The sequence below is a fragment of the Acinonyx jubatus genome, chromosome B3, assembly GCF_027475565.1.
Source record: "Acinonyx jubatus isolate Ajub_Pintada_27869175 chromosome B3, VMU_Ajub_asm_v1.0, whole genome shotgun sequence".
In the NCBI taxonomy this organism is placed as follows: Eukaryota; Metazoa; Chordata; class Mammalia; order Carnivora; family Felidae; genus Acinonyx; species Acinonyx jubatus.
The window spans coordinates 119,234,230-119,248,844 of NC_069386.1; the positions used below are offsets into that span (position 1 = coordinate 119,234,230).

General features: G+C 47.6%; 1 long non-coding RNA gene across 2 annotated transcripts in view; it reads right to left on the bottom strand.

The window, feature by feature from the left end:
* The window catches only part of LOC106974379 (uncharacterized), a 153,706-nt gene that overhangs the window by 138,871 nt on the left and 220 nt on the right, over positions 1-14,615 (bottom strand). For both annotated transcript variants that reach the window (XR_008299545.1, XR_008299546.1), the window contains exon 2: positions 12,988-13,270. This is a non-coding gene — a long non-coding RNA (uncharacterized LOC106974379). The remainder of the gene's footprint in view (positions 1-12,987; positions 13,271-14,615) is intronic.

Consider the following 14,615-nt stretch of genomic DNA (forward strand, 5'->3'; position numbering starts at 1 on the left):
TTAAAAAATCTAAAATTTTATTATATTAATTCTTCAATAACAATCAATAGGAAGTAAATACTATCATCATTCATTGTATAGATGCAGAAACTGAGATTCGGTACAGTTATAGTTGGCTGAAGATCCCAGTTTGCAAGAGGCAGAGTGAAGGATGCAAACCTAGCAGCATGGCTCTAAGGGATCTACTTCTGGTCCCTGAACTGTACCACCTATTAATGTGAGCCCAGCTAGCCAAAGCAGGAGTTCTTGTCCAAACCTGAAGAAACTTACTATCCTAGCACTACAAGAAAATGGCTAAGGAGGTAGTAGAACTTGTAAGGCTTGGATGCCATTTTTAGAGCCAAAACATTTGCTTCCAACATCAAAGTTTGCTTCCATAGCAAAGGCTTCCCAAAGGAAATTACTGTTGCAAGGACTGCGGATGAAACAATGTTCTTTGGGATAACAAAGGCTAACTTTCAAACATTTCCCTCCTGTGGAAAATAACTTCATTGGATACATTTTGACTCTCCAAAGGAAGTTTCTTTGTTAAGAAACTGTAAGAAATGCAGGTGCAGTTAAGGCACAGCCAAAACAAAGGCTTCAGAAAACATGGACTTCCTCTCAAAATCAATCCCTTTCCAATAGTCTCACTCCCACATAACTCAAACCCAAATGAAATATGCCTTCATGAGTCCATCTACAGTGGAATCATTTGAGATTAGGTTGGGTGTGCTCTCCTCGGTAAGTGTCCTTCCTCTGATTACAAGCAGATAGCCTGCCCCTTTGGAACAGCTTACTTTCTGGATTTTGCAAAGCAGAAGGCAAAAGAGCTTCTAGTCAATGCCTTCTTCGCTATTTGGGGGTGAGGGTGGGGGGCAAGAACTAAGGAAATGTAGGGAAGAGCCATATTCTACCTACATCAGGAGGGGAACAGGAGTAGCCAAGGGCAGAAGAGAATCCCCCCAGACTGCAATGGGAGAATGACACCTCTTTCTGGCAAGATCTGAAGGGAGAGATGGCTATCTGGTACACCTAGGGGTGCTGAGCCCCAAGCACCAAGGCTTCTCAAGTGTCCCTTACCCCAGACGTGACATAGGGGCAGAGGCCTAAAGGGAACATGTAACTGAGACACAGGGGTCTCAGAGTGGCCAGTGGGATGGAGACTGGCAGAGTATTTCAGATGAGGCTTTAGTGTTAAGGTTTTAAGGTCTTTGTATAACCTGGAGAAGGCGGGGTGTTGTGGGGAAGACACAATAACCACTGATATTTGGGGCACCTGGGTGGCTCAGTCAGTTAAGCATCAGACTTTTAATTTTGGCTCAGGTCATGATCTCATGGTTATGAGAGTGAGCCCCACATCAGGGAGCCTACTTGAGATTCTCTTCCTCTCTCTCTCTCTGCCCCTCCCCCCACAAAATAGTAATTAATTAATTAATTAATTAATTAATTAAAACAATCACTGAAATCTAACTTCCCTGAGTAGGGGAAGGGTTAACATTAGCCAGGGAGACATAAAGGACCTTCAGGGAGAGAGGATGCAGCTACAAGCGGCTGCGGAGTTTGGGAAAAAAGAAAATAAGGTAAACATGTTTCAGACCTGCCTGGGCTACACGCCATGCGTGGAGTTTCACAAACTTTCTGATAAGGTCCCAATAAAAAGCCAGGGGCAAAAATCCTCAGTGGTGACCCAGTCGGGACCCCTCTCTCTTGAGAGCTTTATACTTTCCCTCAATAAACTCTATCGCTTTGCTCAATCTCTGTTGTCCATGAAATTCATTCTTTGGCTCCGTGAGACAAGGACCAGTGTCTCCCCTCCTCTCCTGTAACACCACCAATTCAACAGGTGGGATGAACCCAGGTTGACTCTAAGAATACAAAGAAATGTAACATTCTGGAACATCTGAGTTTGTGGACTACCATTCACACCAACCAGATCCATCCATCCATTTGCTCATCTGCCAAATAGTTACAGAGTTTCCACTGTGTGCCGTACACAGAGACGGGGACATGGTGGTTCCCAGACTTCCAGGGCTCCTGCACTCGGAGATGTCCACCCCAAACCAAGGAGAGGCCGCTACAGTGTCGCTGATGGTAAGAGATGGCACCAGGACGTGGTACAGGCATCATAAATGACCCATACAGCACTCGTATTCTTTCACTGTTAAGTTATGCATAATGGATCAAGTTTCAAAATTATGCACCTAGGGATTTATTCCAATGAAATTACCATGGGCGGATGCCATGACTTTGCTAGAATAACGTTCGTCTTACTATTATAATAGCAAACCCCTAAAAACAGAAAAAATAGGTTAAATATATAACGATACATCTACTCTTTGGAACACTATAAAAATTATACAGCTCTGAGCAAATATGATCATGTTTTTGTAATAATGACATAAATGTATATGTGTAAACATGTGTTGCATGTATAGGACGGGAGCACCAGGAGGATATACGACAGTATATCAAAAGTAGATATTTCTGGGGCGCCTGGGTGGCTCAGTTGGTTGAGCATCTGACTTCGGCTCAGGTCATGATCTCGCAGTTTGTGGGTTTGAGCTCCACGTCAGGTTCTGTGCTGACAGCTCAGAGCCTGGAGCCTTCTTTGGATTCTGTGTGTCTCTCTCTGCCCCTCCCCGCTCATGCTCTGTTTCTGTCTCAAAAATAAATATAAACATTAAAAAAAAAAAGTTGATATTTCTTCCAGGGTTGCATATGACCTTTATGGGCCTTAGGCACTTTTGCCTTCATAGACTTCTTCCCCCATAAAAAAAGTTAAAAATTATATTTCATAATAGCATTAGTATTAAGATGAGTATGGTCCAGGCTGGATGCATTGTTATATGTTCATTATTATCATATTCATGTTTTCTTCTCACTTTAAGAGAAATAAAACTGAAAATATTCATAGGCCCCAGGTTCTGTGCCCCCAGGGGCTATCGGATGCATTGACCCTCATTTCTGAGTAATGGGATTATCTGACTTTTGTTTCCTATTTGCCTACCTGCATTTTCTGAATTTTCAATACCTAAGATTTATTCTTTTATTATAACAAAAAAAATTTGAACAAGACATTGGTAAACATAAATAAATGGCCCATTGTGTGCAATGCTAGCATACAAAACTCAGAGCAAATGCAGCTTCTGGGGTCAACACCCTCCGGGACTTGAAAGGATTGCCCTGGATGCAGCTTGGATCCATGGTGCTGATGTAGCCCATCGAATGACTTCCCGCTAGAACCGACCCACGGGACAAAACCTCTGGTGTTCAGAACGAAGCAGCTCCCTGGCTTGCCCAAGAGAATGGGCCCACACCTTGTCCTTTACACACAAAGATGATGCCACCAACCCACATTGGCTCTATGTCTCCAGGGGCGGAGACGGTTTGTAGTGTTCCAGCCACACTCTCTGGCCCAGTCTGACAAGCACTTAGACGAGAGGGCAGGCTCAGTAACTGTGCAAAGGCACTAGCCGACCCTTCTACAGTCTCATTCACAGCACCAGTGCATCATAAACTTGCCAAACTATGACATTTGCCAAAACTTAATAGGTTTGATTTTATGAAGTGAGCCTTTCAAGCATGGATTTTTAATTTATACATTCGTTTATTTATTCATGTGTTCAATGAATATTGATTAACCATCCACTCTGTGCCAGGCACAATTCTCAGAGCAGGCGACACAGCGGTGAGCCAGACAGACGCAGTCCCTGTTCTCATGTTGCTGGATAGAGAGATACTGAACAAGGTACAGAGATGCTTGAAAAGAGAGAAGCAATGGCTGTGTTGAGAACGTGTAGCAAGGGGACTGCACCCAGTCTAAGGAGTTGAGGATCCAGCCTTCCGAAGGAATGGAAGTTTAAACTCAGACATAGAAGGTAAGTAGGAGTGCGCCAAGCAGGGAAACGGGAGGGGCAGGAGGAGGAACAATGTACCAGACGAATGCCCAGAATGTAAGACTAGCGTCTGTGAGTCCTAAGGAGTTGAAGACACCCAAAAGGGTTGACGAGTGTGGCAGAAGATTGGGTTAGCGCGGCAGACGGGCCAGATGTGAAGGACCATTTTATTTAGGTCCAGTTTGGGAGCTGGAACTACATACTTACTCCAATGGGAAGCCATCTCAGAGCCTTAAGCAAAGGAGTGCTTTGGTGTCGTGAGTGGCCCTTGCGTCCCTGGTGATGGCTGTCTTATCACTTGAACCCTAGGATCAGACTTACTCCAGCCTAAACAACTGAAAGAAATAGAGATGTGCACTGGACCTCTGTGCTTCCCACGTTCTCCATCCCAGGCTTTAGAACCATACAAACAAGGAAAACTTAAAATAAAATGGGGCTGTGGGAGGAATCTCTCACTGCCCTACATACTAGAGCTTTGTAATCCTTGACTCTTCCAGCATACGTCTTCCAACTTTTTCTTCTTTTAGATGATCTTAACTCCTCTTAGCTGTTTGAATTTCCATATGCATTTTAGAATCAGCTTGTCCATTTCCACAAAATAAAACCTGCTAGTATTCTTATTGGGGTTACACTGAATCTAAAGACTGATTTGGAGAGAAATGACATCTTTGAAGTGCTGAGTCTTCCTATCTATGAACATGGTCTAGCCCTCCAAGTACTCAGGTTTTCTTTAATTTCTTTCAATAATGTTATGCTGTTTGCAGTGAAGAAATCGTGCACGTGTTTTGTTAAATCTGTTCCTGGATATGCAATGTTTTTAGGGGATTATAATGGGGAAATACTAAAAATATTAATTAAAGGAAATAATGTCTGAGAAAAATACTTTGCAAAATGTAAAACTTTATACAAACTTGAGACCTTCTTTCTCACCAACATTACTGAACACATCGTTGTGGAAAGCCAGCCTACGTCCCCCTGTAAGGCATTTTTCCCAGTATCTATTGATTAACCGAGATGCTGAGGCTATACAACCCAAACAACCAAAAAAAAGTGACATCAGAGGCCAAGAGGAGAGTTACTGGCCTAGAATAAAGTCAGAAAAAAAAAACCAAAAACAAACAACGAGTTCTCAATCTGAATTTTAATTTTACTCAACAGCCACCAGATGGCCTGGGGGGGGGGGCAGTTTTTCAAAAAGCACATCATTCATTTCAAAACTCAGCAACTGGATACACTCCGTACAAGATGTCACTCAATCTATGAGCCCCTGATACTGTTGCTGAAAATTAGTCTAGACCAGTGATCAGTGGGAGCTAACGTCCTACTTCCATCTTCAGAGAAATTCTCATCTGCAGAACAGACTAAGGCCAAGCCTGGCCTCTTCCTGGGAACAGTCCCTGGCAATGCCAATGTCCTCACTTGCGGTGCCTCTAGTGACACTCACACCCCCTTCTCTGAGCCCAGCCTCCACCTGCCAAGCCCTGCCTGTCACTGACACAGCTCTGCTTCTCACCACTTTCCACTAATCTGGAGGAGAAAACAGCCAGGAATCAAGTTTTGGGGACATTAAGACTGTCTCTAAAACACACAAAAAAGAGAAAGACTTTGCTGTTATTTACCCCACACCAGTCCATCACAGGCTGTTGGACCCCCCCTCCCTTGATCAATGTAGCAATAATTAACATTCACTGATTCAACAAATATTTATTGAGCACCTACCATGTGCCAGGCAGTACTTTCAGCACCAGAGATACAGCAATGAACAGCACAACAGAAGGCCCTGCCTTCTTGCAACTTACATTATTTGGGTTGGGGTGGGGGGTGCAAGAGGGGTGTCTGTACCCCTAGGGATGGGGAAAAACAACAGGGAACAGGACCATCAGCTGCAAATCAAAAGGATTTTAAAAGCCTGAAGTCTTAGTTTGGGTTCCCCCAAAAGCAGGCCCTAAGATAAGGATTTGAGAGTGGGTTGCTTATTGAGGAAGTGATCCCGGGAAGCATAGGTGAGTAAACGGGGAAGTGACAGCGAAGAAGGAAAGCCATAAATAGTTTGTTAATAAGACAGTTACCACTGTGGGCAACTGAGGCTCAGCCCTGGAGGACCCTCGTAGAGACTGTATAGAACATGCCTCAAAAGTATCCCACTGAGGGGCAAGGAAGCTCAGGGGTTTGCCCACTCACTCCATCCTCATGAGTCGAGGGTACTGCCCAGGGTCTTAACTCCCTGGCACCTCCTGCAGAGACAGAAGGAGGCCATGTAGAGTCATAGAACTGCCCACAGGTGACCTCTGAAATGAGGGACGGGGATGCAGGTATAGCACTGGGAGCGTAGCTGCCCCCAACCATCCTGTGCCCTATTATAAGCCTAGAACCTAGTGGGGTTTCAGGTACATAGTAGGCACTCAACAAATATTAGTTGAGTAATTGGATGTTTTATTATCTGGATATGTCTTTAAAGCTATTCCAACGTCAGCAGGAGAGAGGGCCCCGGATGTGAACCTGGAACTAATGGGCTCAAAGCACATGAAGCCGTGTGACCTTGGGTGCATCCCTTCCTCTTCCTGATCAGTCTCCACAGTCATAAAACAGAGACTGACACCTGCCTTGCCTGCCTGGTCAGATTGCGATGAGAAGCCAACCAGAGAAACGCCATCAAAGAGCTTGGGAGAATCAGACTAAGTTAGAACTATTTTTCTTGTGCAAAGAGCCTGGACTATGGAATGAGATCTGCAAAAGGAGATTTTGGTCAAGTAAGTTCTGAGTCTGTTTCCTCACTTATAAAAGAGGCACAGTGATAACCAGACCACAACATGTCTCAGAGTGCTGTTCTGAGGCTCAAAAGGCAGGATAAGGGCTGTGGCGGGCTCCATTCCCTTCTGCATGTACACGAAAATGACAATGAAGGGATGTGGATTGTTAAGGGGGAGGAGGGTCATAAACCCACGATGACAAAGCAACAGGAAAGAAAATGATATCAACCAAATTTCTGGAATCAGGAAAGTAGATGGCCCATTAGCAAATGGCTTAGCTAGTAGGGAAAAATCGAGTACTAAAATAATGCTGGGGAAAGCTAAGAAGGAACGTAGCTTGCCCCAAAATGAGGCATCAGCCACCTCTGGAAGGGAGGGTGGAGATGAACAACGACAGGAAGACTGGCTGAAAGGCTATATGAGAAGGCAGGGCGCTAAGCCCCTGCCCAACCCCGGCAGAAACTCTGGGGGTGGGTGTAGCCATTTGGGCTGTGAGCCCCCGGCGCTCAGACACATGCTCAAGTTTGAGAAGTACTGCTGTGGCACATCCATCAAATGCTATCAAGATGCGTGTTGTTCCTGACTGTTGAAGCCTTGGAACCTGACCACTTCATGTGGTCTCTCCCACAGCCTGTCTGTGACAGATGAGAACAGGCCAGGCCACCCCTCTCTCTCATCTCCAGGGATGCCTCAACTGTCCCATCATTTACTTCCTGTCTCTCCCTGCAGCACAAAGGGATGGAACAAGAGTCCCTTGTGAACCAGAAAGAACATGAATGTCGAGATATCCTTAAAGGGTTTCATCTAGAGTCTGTTTGCACCTGCTGGACTGACTCTGTGGCAGCTAAAACGCCCAAGCTGCAGAACTAATGGTCCCAGAGGGACCATGACCCCCAAGAGAAGGGAGGACAGCGATAAAATCTCAGAACCCAGCCCCAAATATGGTGTTTACTTTTTCTCTGCCTCCTGCAATAATAGAGTGTTATTTCACTGCAGGCAGATGCAACATAATGAGCCCATTGTGTGCTGATCTGAAGCACATATGTCACCCATTCGTCTTGCAGCCTGACTGGGCGCTCTGCCCTGTTCACAGGAAACCTTCCTGTTAGCCAAGCACCGTGTAAGCCTGATAATTGCCCTTTATCAGGGGAGGATCCACCAGATCCTGCCTTCACTTCCTCCACACCGTGGGACAGCAAGGGCATTCTAGCTACTCCTCACTCCCATGGCCTTCACGGCCCTAACCAGACTCCCAAAGCACCACCAAGCCCACTGTGGCCAGCTGCTGCCCATTGTTCCCCTGGGAACTCATCCCAAGGGTACATACAGCCCAGTGGGCAGCCCAATGGGGCAAGGGCACTCTTGGGAGGCAGTAGCACCCAGGGGTTAAGAGAAGAGACTCAGCAAGGCCTGGGTTCAAATCCTGCCTCTGCCACTTGGCACAGGTACGAACTTGGGCATGTTGGTTCCCCTCTTCTGGCTGCCATTTTCCCCCATACAATGGGGGTGCTAAGAACACCCTTCCTCTAGGGGCGCTGTGAGGACAAAATCAGTTCACAATTATAAAGCCCTTAACACAGAGCCACAGGCCAAATGAGTGCTGGATGAGTGTTTGTACTTGGTGGAGGTGGTGGTGGTGGTGGTTGATGAGGAAACAGATTCCCTAAAAGCTCCCTGGAAAGCAACTAAGGGCCGGAAGATGAAAAGCAGGCATTAACTACAGGCTGAACAGAGGCCAGGAAGGCCCCGGTCACAGAGAAAGCTTGCAATCCATGAGGGGCCCCATCACACACTGCGGTCCCAGGGCAACTTCATTTGGCTGCTTGCTTTGTATGCTGACACAAGCAAGCCACAGGGCCAGTGGGAAGACCAAAGTGGAAAATCTAAATGGAAACTCTTTGTCAAGTGGAAAAACACTAAACAAACGAATGCTTTCCTCCTTCCTTCGGTTGCCAACATCCTTGTCCTATCTACAAGATTCTCATAGGCCCACGTGGAAGACCACTTCTTTCCCAAAACCTGTAATTCTACACCAGGCGTCACAACGGGGGACTTGTAACACAGATCTGGTGGGTAGAGGCTCCAGATGCTGTTAAACATCCTACCGAGCACAGGGGAGGCCCCACAATGAGGAATTATGCAGCCCCAAATACCAATAGTGCATAAAGCCAAACATTGTTGCCCCAATTAAAACAAACCTCTCCCTTCTCTATGCTCTTCAAACACCTTGTTTGAGCTTGTGTTGGGGCATTGGCCTGACTCTGCCAGGTACTCTAGTTACATCTGGTGGCCTCCTGCTACAGCAGAGAGGACATGGGCTCTGCCTCCTGGCTCAGCCACCCCCGGCTAAAGCCCAGAAACAGTCACTCAGCTTCTTCGAGACCATTTCCTCATTCAAAAAATGGAAATTAGAATCCATATTTGCAAGCGTATGGGAAGGATTACATAGAATTCTGTGTAGAACCCCTGACACATGGTAAGTTCTCAACAAGTTACAGGGGTGTGTCTGTCTCACTAGATACAACCCAGAAGGCCAAGTTATGTCCTACAGATATGCCCGCTTCACCTGCAGCATCTTAGGCTCTGCCACACACACAGTAGGCGCTCAGAAATAGTGGAACGAAAGTGAAGTCTTCCCTGGAAGCTAAGGATTAAGAAATAAACCCGGCCCATCTCACGGACCGACTTTCCCAAACTTTACACGATTTTGATTGAGTCTTCAGGATACACAAACATCTCAGCCTCTTGTTTCTCCCTGTCACCAAGTCTCAGGCCCTTGGTGAGCAGGCAGGCTGAAACTGGCCTTTTGATTCTTTCTGGGACCAGAGTCTTGGCCACTGCATGGGAATGGCTACTGCAGCCCCGCTCTTCCTAACTGACCAACTCCATAACTTGCTACTAGCCAAACACCTGCTATAGCGCATGGAGAAGAAAGTCAAAGGAAAGGCCAGTTTCCTAACAGGAGGGGTGCAAGTCTGGAGGAGTATGATTTGCCTGGAAAATGAGAGAAGCCATCCTCCAGTCCTTCAGATCCACACCCAGTCCCCACCCAGCTACTGACACACGCCGGCCTCGCCCGTTCGGCCACACCCTGAGGCAAACGTGAAAATACCGTCTCTACCTCCTGCCACTGCAAAGTTTTCAGACGCTCCTCTACGACCCCATTTCCCCTGATACAGAAGACATCAGGAAAGGTATACGGGGCCAGGAGGGAGACCTGACTGCAAATGCAATCCCTACCTCTAACTGGCTGTAATTCAAAGTCCTGCTGGCTCACTAAGCCTCAGTTTCCCATCTGTGAAATGAAACCCGGAAAGCTCTCTAAGGGGCTTTCTGACTGTGATATTCTGTGCTCTTTCTACGGCCAGTCATGGCATGTCTCCCACAGAGACCCACTGAATGCCATGCAGACATGTCCTGAGCCATCGCAAGTGCAGCCCTTACTGTTCTCCCAGGACAGGCTCTCCTATAACTACAGGAGGTAGCCCGCAGAGAATGGCAGGGGAGACACAGCTCCCCCACTGTTGAAGTCCTTTGCAATGGACACAATGAATCCTGTCCCTTCACAGCCCCCTGAGGCCAGGCCAGGCTGCCCAGGAAATATCAGGCAGGACTCAGATGCAAAGATAACGTGGCAACACAGACACTTTGCCAGCTCACAGGGATCCAGGCCAAAAATAGATAATGCGTATACCAAGCATATATCACGACTGCTAGGTGTCTAAGAGCTAACTGTCCCAGGTACAACACTGTTCTTAGCTGCTTCCTCCACATCCCTTAGTAAAAGGGAACTAGATACAACCATTAAGGGAAAGAGAACTCCGCTCCAAATCCCCTCATCTGTTTTATCCCTGAACCCCCCTTCCCTCCAGACGCCCAGTACTCTCACTGTTCGGGTCCTATCAGCTCCGGGGTGTCCTCTGACACACAGAGCACCTCATGTCACCTCCACTCACCTCCACAGAGCTTTCTTCACTGTGTAGTTGGAGCACAATGCCACCGCCTGCCAGCTTCCCTGCACTCTGGGCTACGGGGTAGGTGCTGGGCGGCGAAGGGGAAAGAATATGAGATCTGGACTTGGAGTCCCAGCTGTACTGACTTGGACAAATTATAATCCTTAACCTCCTTGCATCTCAGCATGCTCGTCAATAAACTGGTGTCAGCAAAACTCACTCCGTAAGGGTGTCCTGGGGATTAAATGAAACAGCATGTGAAGTGCCTGACCTACACTAGGTACTCAAAACAGGCATTCTTTTTACAGGGAATTCACCAACTTGCTGAATAACGCAGTACCAGGTACGAAACAAGCACAGTTTGAGAAAGAGGTGATTTAACACCAGAAGTTCTCTTGGCACTTTCCTTGAAGTGAACTGGCTTCTCTTTGGATTAAGGAAGACCTAGCTGACTTGCTCTTCTCTAAGAATTTTGCATTTGATCGGATGGACGCCGCGTCCATGGAGAGGTCTGCTGTTGTCACGAGAACCCCGAGGGCAGACACACCCAGATTCAGTTTTGGGGTTGTCTGAAGCAAATCACTTCCCTAGCCAGACCAGACTGTACTGGTTTGCAGGTCCAGCTATACCTGAGAACCACCTGGGGAGCTTTTCCATCTTATGGTCAGCGAGCCCCTTCCCAGACCCCTGTCACCAGAGTCTCTGCTGGGTGGAGCCTGGATATCAGTACTTCTAAGAGCTCTCTGGATGATTCTAATGTGAGACCCCCTAGACCAGGAGATCTCCAAGGTCCCTCTCTGGCATCCTGGTGCCAACAACAATGTATGATTCAGAGAAGACGCTTAGTACACGGTTGATGAATAAGTTAGTGAAAATTCGGATTCACCTTTTTTTGCTATGTCCCTATTTACAATGTATGAGGTAAAAGAAAAAAAAAAAAACACTTGAACTGCAAATAAGAATTCTAGAACAGTGCTCTCCAATAGAGAGTTCTGCAATGCTGGAAATGTTCTATAATCTGTGCTGTTCAGCACAGTAGCCACAAGTCCCATATGGCTATCGAGCACTTGAAATGTGGCTAGTGTGATGGAGAAACCGAATTTTTTTTATGTTATGTAATGTTAAGTAAATAGCCATGTGTGACCTCTAGCCACCATATTGGGCAGTGCAGATATGCATACATACAGTCTGCCTTTCAGAAACATACCTATAGTGTGCCCCTCTATGCCCTTCTTCTGCTAACAGTGCCCTATTTTCATTTAGGGCATTCCTCTGCCCCCACTGCCTGAGGTCTTTTGGGAGCAGCTAATGAAGTTGCTCTGGCCTTTTCCAGCCAAAGGGTGGGCCAAGAACCCAAGCTCAGTCAACCAGACTCTCCTCTCCAGGAATTTGACTCTAGCTTCAGTGTCGCAAGAAAATGAATTAGAGCAGATTGATACCAACGTTGATTCCCCAAGACACTGCATATTCGTTTCCAGAACATTAATCCCAAGTGTGACAATAACAAGCGAGATATGATGTGACCTAGGTGTCATTATCATCATCATCCCTGTCATCATCCAAGTACATCATCAGTAGCTAGCAGCCCTGACGTGCCAGCCCCTAAACTAGGTAGATAAGTTGCCCAGCCTCCCTGTGCATCATTTCTTCCTGTGTAAAATGGAAATTAACTCATTCTTAATTTGTTCCAGAAATTGTCTTTGTGAAGACAGCAAAAGAGGTATTAGTCAGAAGAGCTTTGAGCCAAATGAGGAGTGACCCAAGTGTCATTAGAGATGTTGTTCCCTGGGTATAGGTATGCGGGATTGTGGGAGGGTTTGATCCCCTCCCCCTGTGGGAGGGGACCCAAGATCTGCACCCCAGTTCACAAACTCTGTGACCCTAGTGATTTCGGCTAAAATGAGATTGAGTAAGACACATCCCTTTCTGGTTTCACCATTTTCTAATCTATCTGTATGCCCTTCCACCCTGCCTGACACCTGTCCCCTCCCCCTTCTACGAATATATCCCAGAAACCTCTCTCGGCTAGACCATGCTGGCCTTGTGCTCAACTCATTTCCTCCTTCCCCAGCAACCCACTTAACTGACCAAGTTGCCCTGAGTATGCACTCCCATAGCCTCCTGGTCTAAGACTCTGGCAAAGCACTTTATTAGAATCATGTTTAACCATCTCCTCCAGTAGTAGGCCATAAGCCTTACCAGGGCAAAGACCACGGTCCTCTTGTTCACCACAGTATCCCCAGTGCCTAGTACAGAGCCAGGCTCATAGAAGGTGCTCAATAACTACTCACTGTTGGCATGTTTGAATAAATACCCCAAATCCACTGTATTATTTGTCATTTCAGGAAATGTCATTTCACAGAATTAATTATCTAATGCCGCATAACAAAGTACCCCAAAACTTACTGGCTTAAAACAATAATGATCGCTTCTTATCTCTCAGTTTCTGTGGGAGAGAAATTCAGACAGGGTACGGCAAGGTTGGCTTGTCTCTGCTCCACGTCTGGGACTTTGGCTAGAAGACTCAGAGGCTGGCAGCTGGGATGATGTCAGTTCATCACCTATCTGAGTGATGCTGGTTGTGAACTGAGAGCCCTAACTGGAGACGTCAGCCAGAATGCGTCACGTCATCTCTCCGCAGGGCTTGGGCTTCCTTACAGCATGGTGGCTGGTTTCAAGCGTGCCTGTCCTGAGAAAGCAAGAAAGAGACAAGAGAAATGTCTCCTTTCTATGACTTAGGCTTAAGAGCTATATAGCATCACCCCCACCATGTTGTGTCCATTAGAAGCCGGTTGCCAAGTCCAGCCAGCAGTCAGGGGAGAGGAATTAAGACAACATCTTTTGGGTTTTTTTTTAATGTTTATTCATTTTTTGAGAGAGAGAGCGGGGTTGGTGCATACAGGGAGGGGGCCAGAGGATCCGAAGTGCTCTCCTCGCTGACAGCAGCGAGCCTGATGCAGGGCTTGAATCCACGAACCCTGAGATCATGACCTAAGCCGAAGGTGGACGCTCAACGGACTGAACCACCCAGGTGCCCCTAGACAACATCTGTTGAAAGGAGAAGCAGTAAAGAACTTGGCAAATATTTTTAAACTACCACAACTTAGCTAGCAGGAGTGGCAAAGTGCAGGGTGAACGGTAAGTGTCTGAAAAAGTGAAGCGTCAGTTGCAATTGTTAGCTGCGTGGGTTTGAGGAAGTCACTCTCTGAGACTCAATCTCCCCATCTAGAGGATGAGTAGGTTACAGTTGTTGGTCCCTGGTGGTTTCACATGCTTGGGGTCTTCCAGCCTCTGTAAGCTAAGAGGAACTCCCGTTTACGAGCTTTCTCGAAGTCCTGTGACCCTTCCCATCACTCATCACCCTTGGTTGCTGACCCTGGAGGCAGCAAGAGGGAGCTACCGGAGGGGACCTAGGAAATTCAGACACCGGGGACTTTAGAGAAAACAGACGGGGAACCACTGACCACCTCCGCGTTCCCCAAGGCCTTCTCTGTCCCAGCCCAGGTGTGGAAACTTCAGCTTGGCGGAAAGGGGCACGGTGAGAAATGCAGCAGACTCGGAGACCTAAGCAATCTGAATCTGCGGGCAGGCGGGCCAGGGCCCAGGAAGCTGCTTTGCCATTCATACTAACTCCTGGTGGGAGACAGGAGAGGTCTTAAAGCGCACATGGCTGTCTTTCAGTGAATTCTTTCCTTTTGCTCCCCCTTTGCGCCTTTTCCTCTCTGCTCTGCTGCTCTGTTGGGGGGCGCCGGGGGCGGGGGGCGGGGGGGAGAAGCGTGTCTTGGGTCTCCACCGTCCTGGGCCCGCACACAGCAATGGGCTGTGGTGTCCCCTTCCTCTGGACCGGCAGGACCCTACCGACTGTCAACTCACTCCACGCATGGGTCGCCGTCCCAAGACCCCGGGCGCGGCAACCCCCCTGCAGGGGGGCGCAGGGGCGCCCATCGCCAGGTCCGGGGAGGTCGACGAGGGGGCGAACCCCGCGCACCCCGCTCCCACTGATGCAGGTCTTGGGGTGCAACAGGGTGGCTTTT